Raw genomic sequence first — 7,902 nt, forward strand, 5'->3', positions numbered from 1 at the left:
GAAGGGAAGGAGGGGGAGAGAGATTGTAAAGAGGGAGTGAAGGAGGGGAAGAGAGATTGAAGAGAGGGAGTGAAGGAGGGGGAGAGAGATTGCAGAGAGGGAGTGAAGGAGGGGAAGAGAGATTGCAGAGAGGGAGGAGGAGAGTGCTTGGGATGGAGAGACGAAACCTTCAATCCCCTTTGGTGCGTTTCTCCCTCTTCCCCTCTTTTTAAAAATCTGACCGTTGAGCCTGTAAGTGACTTCCCACCCCCATCCCCCTGCAGTTTTTTGGTAGATTTGCCTATAAGTGACTTACAGGTTGTAAGTTACTTACAGGTGATTTTTCTTCCCCAAACACTACCCGTAAGTGACTTCCCTGTAAGTAATTTCCCAGTTACCCAACTTACAGGCATCCAAATAGGCCCTTAGTATATGCATCCATAGATGATTTAGGTTTGCAACCTATTTCTGTTGTTCAAGAAACAAATGCAACATTTCATTTAGGACCAGGGCTTTCATTTTTCCCTTCCTTTGTTCATGATAGGCATTATGATTTGGTTGATTTTGGTTGAAATGGTTCCGGTTGTCCTATTGGTTTTTCCATCTAGTCCTAAATTCCAATGGAGAAACATTGAGATGCTTCTTTAAGAGCAATGGAAGTTTCTTTTATTCATTTGGTTACCTTAGTTTTGGAGTGAAATGTTCACTTAGAATGTTGCATCAAAATAACTATGTTGTCACTTTAAGCCATCTATAATGAGCCTCTCAGACAGCTACCCCATCCCGTCTGCACAATTTAAAACACTGCATCGAGTATTAAGCATATTGCCACTTTGAGCTACCTTCATATGGCCATCAGAGGTGAGAATTGTTAGTTCCTTATCCTTGGCAAGTGTACTCTTTCTCAGGGCCCAAATTCCATGTGGGATCAACAATGTGGTATCCAGACCATTTGCATATTTGAAGGGCTGTCTGGATCCTAAACAAGTGTCAGTTTGCTCAGTCCCTCAAGGTGATCGAGATTAGTGCTGCAACTTGGGTTCGCATCAACCCAAACATGAGTCAGGTTGGGTCAGGTTGTCAGGGTCCTGGTATTGGGTTAGGGTTGGAAAACTCCAACCTTGTTTGAAATTCTGGTTGGGTTTGATCGGGTTAGGAATAATCACATTCCCAACTTTTTTTTAAAGGTTGGGAATGCATATAATCCATGCTCCTGTACCATTTCATCATGCTTCCTTTTAAAAAATATATATGAACTGCATTGTATGAATGCATATAATCCATGCTCATGCAAGAGAGAGTAATCGAAGCATACATTGTTCAACGATTCAGCTGCTGTATCAATATGATCTGCATCAAACATGCTGAGTTGTTCCAAAACCTGGAGAGAAGGAATTATCAAAATAAGGATGTCCAAAGTAATTTCAAACAATTACAGTTTTGTCTATGTACGAAATTAAGAGGCATGGTTATTTCTCCAAAGGTTAGAATGTCAACGATTTGCTATTCTAAAAAGAAAATCCCATTTCCTAGATGTGTGGTGCTGTGTTCCAGCCTTCCAGGTAGAAGCAGGTACACTGGGATCATCAATTGATACATCCAGTAGCAGCAGCCTATCTATTCAAGCGTCCAAACTCTTGGATCAAACTAAAATTTTCTGGCAAGAAAAAGAACACCTCTTGCCTCCACCATACCACTTTGAGGTGAGATGAAAGTCAGCTATTTGCAACACAGTCTTGTATTTCTGTCAGGTTATTGGCTGACCGTTGGCATATATACATGCACACACATACATATAAGAACAGTCAAGCATTATCTCTGGAAATATACTATCTTAAGAATCAATTCACCCTCGAAAAGCAGGCTCCTGGGATGGATTTAAGGCACAGATACTTCTGGCTTTTGGCTGAAAAGTGGTTATGATGTTGCCTAGATCTAGCCTGCCAACAGAGCTGCAGTTCTACAAATCCCAGGGGTATCTTTCAGTTAGTGTTGAATGCTTGCCCATGATTTAGAGACTACTTGAATGACATTAATGTCCTTTTGATAAAGGCAGGTCTTTATCCTTATTCATGATTTCCTATTCTTTGTTCAGTTCCTCATGCTCATTCTTAATTCGTTTTACCCTTTTAGCATCTGCTGTTCGCAGTGTTGGGACACTGTAACTGACTGAAAAAGCATTGCAGATGCCAACAGACTCCAGGAAGCCCACCTCACTAGTCGTTCCAATCACCGGCAAGTGTTTACCCTGGCATCAAAATAGAATTGAAATTAATAAATCTTCTATTAACTGGCATAGAACTGGATATTGGTGACATCAGCAAGGACAAAAATACACAGACTAATACCAAAATAGTTTGTAAAATCAATTGCCAAAATTTCCACCACTATGGCTACGTGCCATCCAATAAATTTCTTCAATAAGCACCGGATTAGACAGTGGCTAAATGGTTTAGATAAAGAATTAAAAAAAGCACTTTCGGGTAACAAAGGCTAACTTTTCCCATTTATCATGTAATGAAGAATAAATACTTATTTAGCCTCAATAAAACAAGAGACCAGGATCTGAACACCTCAAGCTGAATAAGGGTTACCATTTAAGAGGATGAGTGGAGCTTTCAGCCAAACAGTGAATAAACGACTGCAAGCCAAATCTGCCTTTTCTGAATATAAGATCTAAACTCATCTTTCTTTCTTTCTTCTACTTCTTCTGTTTTTTTTTTTTTTTTTGGAAGGGAACAACAGAAAGGAAGAAAAAGAGGAATTGCGAGATACCAACACCAACCTGCTATCAACCATTTATAACACCAAAGCCCAGTAACCTAGGGTTGCAAGTTGGGTTTGGCTTAACCCGAACCCAATTGACCCAACCCAAGTTTGGGTCGGGTTGAACAAATTTGGGTCGTGTAGGGAATAATCAGGTGTATTGAGTCAGGTCAAGTCGGGTTTGGGTTGGGAACATCAGGTTGGAATTCAGGTTGGGTCAGGTACAAGGTAGTGTCTAGTTGAGGTCAGGTTGAGCTCAGGTTGACCCTAAACCTAGTGCAACCCGCCGGAGTTGCACCCCTCCAATCACCTAGCACAACATTAGGTCTACTAGAGTTCTCTAATTTAGCTTTTTCTTTGTTTCATATTCGGAATTGTATTTGTTTTGTATTGTGAATCACATCATATGGCTTTCTTGTAGCTCTGCCAATGAAACACTAAGCACTTTGAATTCTGATAATTTATGGTGAAACCTTCAGGTAAGGACTTCGTCATCATTCATGGGGAGATGGTTCTTCTCAAAAACTATAACTCCCTTAACTTTGCAGGTAAACCTTCAGTGTCGTCTTCTACATGTAATTTCAGTTGAATAATTAAATCAATACCTCTTGAAGCTTTCACTACAACCTTTTAAATGCTGGACCGGCTTTCGACTTATTTCTTTCAGTGGTTTGCATACCATGCAACTGATTATGATTGTACCAAAAAGAAAACAAAAAAATTTGTGATTATACCCAAAAGGAAAAAAATGAACTGGCCAGTCCATCTAGGAAAAATGCTTGACCTGGTTATTCTATAACCTAAATACAGTCGAAAAGCGTGAAATTTTCATTGTCATTACACAAATTGTGCGCAACCTGGATGATGCATCCCTGGTCAAAGCATGACAACAAAGCATTACTCGAATGAGACTATTTTTCGAGCTACTGGACGAATGCCTCATTCTTTTTGAGGTTCAGACGCTGCAAATTACTTGACATGCTCTATGCTTTATGCTCTCACTGTCTTTCTGCACATCCTTGAGGTTCAGATTTTGCTGATGATATGTTTTCTTTTATTTGCTATAAGTTGCAATAACAACTTCCTTCTTTTTTGTTGATTTGAAACGTTCACATGTGGCAGGTTCACATGTGTAACAACCTTACTAAGTTAGAACTTACTAAGTTACACCAACAATCAACATTTTTAGCAGCAGTAACCATTAGTTAGAACTTACTAAGTTCTGCTAATTGGAGTGCCAGGTTCACATGTGTAACAAGCTTGCCAGCCGACATGTAGGAGTAGGATTTGCTAACCCCAGTGGTGTTTCCCGCTATGACATACGTGAAAATGCACCGGGTATGCATTCATTTTTATTTATTTTTTGCCATGAAGGTCCTTTTCCTTGAACTTAAGAAAGAATTGAAATTATTTTTATTCTTGGAAACTGGATTTAGCGTTCTTTTACTGCGATATAGATGGGAGTTCCCTTTGCTTGCACTGTGACATGACCGTGCATGTTGGAGGTAAAAGAACCCAATGGAAGATATCTACTGTTGAGGCAAAGGGTTGAGGTTAGTTTCTGTTCTAGAGGGCGTTGGGTTGGATCCTTGCTTGTAGGAGACCTCACAAAACTAATACCTGTTTGGTTTCAATATAGTTTCCAAGGGACAAACCCATTCCTTTGGAAGAGCAAGCCTTAAAACTACAAAAACAGTTGAATTTAGTAGGCAACAGACTTAGCTGCCTAAATTGACAACGAATGAGAACTTGCAAAACCACGGGGTCTCTCCTGTTCCAGTGCTAGATGCTAACATAGAAGATCCGGGCAAGATCACCTCTACAATGATTGATCTCAACTCGAGGCCAAACTGGATTCATGGGCAGCCTTCAAATACACAGGTATGCATGTTATTGGCTTTCAATATGATATGTATATTTTGGTTTTGTTTTTTAGAGGTTGTGAAGCTAAAGTTAACTAATCTGCTAGTTACGTGAAGTTTAGTGTATTTTTGTGTTCATAAGGTGCAGGAGATGAATGCTTTAAGCGATAGCAATCATGAGTGTGCAAGTGTAGTTCCAGTGGGATCTTGCAATCAAGATCTAGAGATGTAAGCAAGGTAGATTCTATTCTTCTCATTTATGTTAGTTCACTGGTCTTTTTGTTTAACCATTTCTTGGAACATGGAACTATTTTTGTCATGTGAAACTTGAAGTATTTATCTGATTAACATTGATTTTGGGATGCTCCAGATATGGAGAATCTTTCCCTGTTTCAGTGGAAGTTCTTGATTCCAGTTTCTGCCTTCCAATAGGAAAAGCTAAGGTATGAATTTTTGGAGTGCTAAGTACATGTTTTGTCTTCTATCAGTATTTACTTATGACGTAGTGCATCTTGATTTTCCAAATCAATTGAACTCCATTGCTCAGCACTTACTATCCTTTCTTTGAATGCTTGAGGATGTAATGAGACTTGAAAATCTCAAGCGTTTACAATACAACAACCGCTTTACATTCCATCACATGTGCCTAGATAGAAAACAACTGCAAGATCCAAGCTGTCCATCAATTGGGCCCTGTTCCTAGTTAAATCTAGCAATCAAATATCCATCAGATGGGGCAAAGTCTAGAAAACAAATGGACAGCTAAAACATGCTTGGACAGCCATCAATTTGTCCCATATGTAGTGGCCTACACAATCATACTGATGAGCCATAGCCCAAAAATCAGGGGAATCGACTATGTTAGTCATCCGATCATCAAGTGGGCTGTTGTGTGTGTAACTGCTATTTGGATCCTCAGCCATCCACTTTTCAACAGTCTATATTCCTGGACATGTATCATTTTGAACAGCCTGATTTTTTTGGAATCATGCAAATTCACTACAAGGTTGGTGTGATTAGTGGCCTGGATCCTGCATGTGTTTGGGTGCTTGTTTTGCAGTTGCAGCTTGCAAGTAGCATTCCCTGAATTCCATACATTGTTATTTTGAAAATCTTGCAATAATATCACAAGGAATACACTTAAACGATATTATTGCAAGAATGTGAAAATCTTAGCATGATTTTTAAATATTGCATTTTTTTGCGATATTATCAATCAAGATGTAAAATAAAAAAAAATGGTAATAACCTAATGATTTTGTTATATCAATTCGTATTTTAATTTTATATGTCTTTTTGAGTTACAATAAATATTTTTTTTAGTGACATTTTCCCAAATATACCTTGAGAAAACCCTTAAAAATTTGAAAATCTCTTAAGAAATTCCCAAGCTGAAAAATTGGAACGAGGTTTTCACTATGCTAGAATGCCCCTGGCTCAAAAATAGGCACGTCTCCTCAGTGGGTCATCTCTTCACACAAAAAAGAGATGGTTGGTTATAAAAGACAACCAATGATCTGCATTCATTTTACACATGCTTCCCATGTAGTGAGTGGACTAGCCCTGTTTTTAGCCGGGGAGACACTGACCATGGGCCTGCTGATGAACGACCTGGATCCCAGACACATGCTGCATGTGGAGCTTGTGCTTTGTCATTTACAGATGTGTACTAGCACCTCCCTGTTTGTCAGCAACAACTATGTCTTTTGATGTTTCAGCTTGGTTATGAAATCCATTATTAAGAGGATTCCTGTTAGATTATGAATTTCCGCTTGGTTTCTCTTATGATGTTTCAAAGTTCCATTATTATAAGGATCAGTATAGTCTTTCTTGGAATATTTGCTTTCCTTTGTTTAGCCTTTATTTTCTTTCTTTCTTTCTTCTTTTTCCAGAGAGCTCATGTTTTATTCTCCACCATTGGGGTCACCATAGTACTGTTTCTATTGATGGTAGCATGTGTTCTATGTGCACTGATTGGTATATTTACGATAATTTTTACAATTCCATGACATCGTATATCATGCTAAACTGAATTAGAATGCACTACTTAACTATGTATAATCTTGCATGTGTTCATACCCATGGGGTCCATGTTTGGGTGGTTTAAACGGATGATATAATGTGCCCCATTGCGGATGAACATTGCAAGGAAATCTCCCAGGTGGGAAAACCTAACCATTTTAACTAAGAATATGCTGCAACAATTTGTATTCAAGTAAGAAAATGCTGTATATTATCTATGTATAATCTTACAGTCCAGGAGATTTTTAGTGCATGAGCCATTAATGGATGGACCCACCATATCAATTGTTTGGATCACTCAAGCCGTGGGTCCCAATTGTTGTTGTAAGTTCCTAATTAGTTTATTTTTGTATTTGTGTCGGAGCTATTTGGATGTTGAGCGGGGGTCCCTGGAAGGTGAGAACCGCTGTTATGACCATGATGAAGCTGTCCATTTCCTATGGACAACAATATGGGTGGCCTGGCCATTTGGACAGACCCGTATTTATGTATTATCTTGAAATTGATGAAGCAGATCCGGATGTGCGTCGGAGCTATCCGGATATTGAGCGAGGGTCCCCAGAAGGTAGGAACCGCTGATATTTATTTTTCCGTTCATTACTGTCTGTGTGATCTTGTGAACAAGTTGGATGATAAATAAACATCACTACAGGCCCTAGAAAGGTTTCAATGATGGAAATCATTATACCCACTGTTTCTTGTGGTATGGTCCACCTGAGTTTTGGATATGATTCAATTTTGGTTTCAACCCCGTAAATGATCTGGAAAAGCAGATGGACAGTGTAGATAAACTACATATATTTATAGTGGGTACAATGATTTCCTAACCTTAAACCTAAATCTAAACCCAAACCCGAATCCGAATTCCTAAACCTAAACCTATAACCTATAAACTAAACCTAAACCTATAACTTATAACCCTAAACCCTAAACCCCAAACCTAAACCCAAACCCGAACCCGAACCGCAATTCCTAAACCTATAACCTAAACCTAAACCTAAACCTAAACCTATAACCTATAACCTCTATCTAAACCTATAACCTAAACCTAAACCTAAACCTAAACCTATAACCTACCTATGACCTACACCTAAACCTAAACCTATAACCTTAACCTAAACCTAAACCTATAACCTATAAACTAAACCTATAACCTATAACCTAAACCTAAACTTAAACCTAAACCTAAACCTATTCTCAAATCCCTAAACCTAAACCTAAACCTAAACCTAAACCTATAACCTATAACCTAAACCTAAACCTATAACCTATA

At 38.7% G+C, this 7,902-nt stretch overlaps 1 pseudogene; it reads left to right on the plus strand.

Moving 5' to 3' along the window:
* Positions 1-2,284: 2,284 nt before the first annotated feature.
* Positions 2,285-5,803, plus strand: LOC131223859 (B-box zinc finger protein 19-like; annotated as a pseudogene).
* The last annotated feature ends 2,099 nt before the right edge of the window (positions 5,804-7,902 follow it).

Source organism: Magnolia sinica, chromosome 13 (genome assembly GCF_029962835.1).
Source record: "Magnolia sinica isolate HGM2019 chromosome 13, MsV1, whole genome shotgun sequence".
NCBI lineage: Eukaryota > Viridiplantae > Streptophyta > Magnoliopsida > Magnoliales > Magnoliaceae > Magnolia > Magnolia sinica.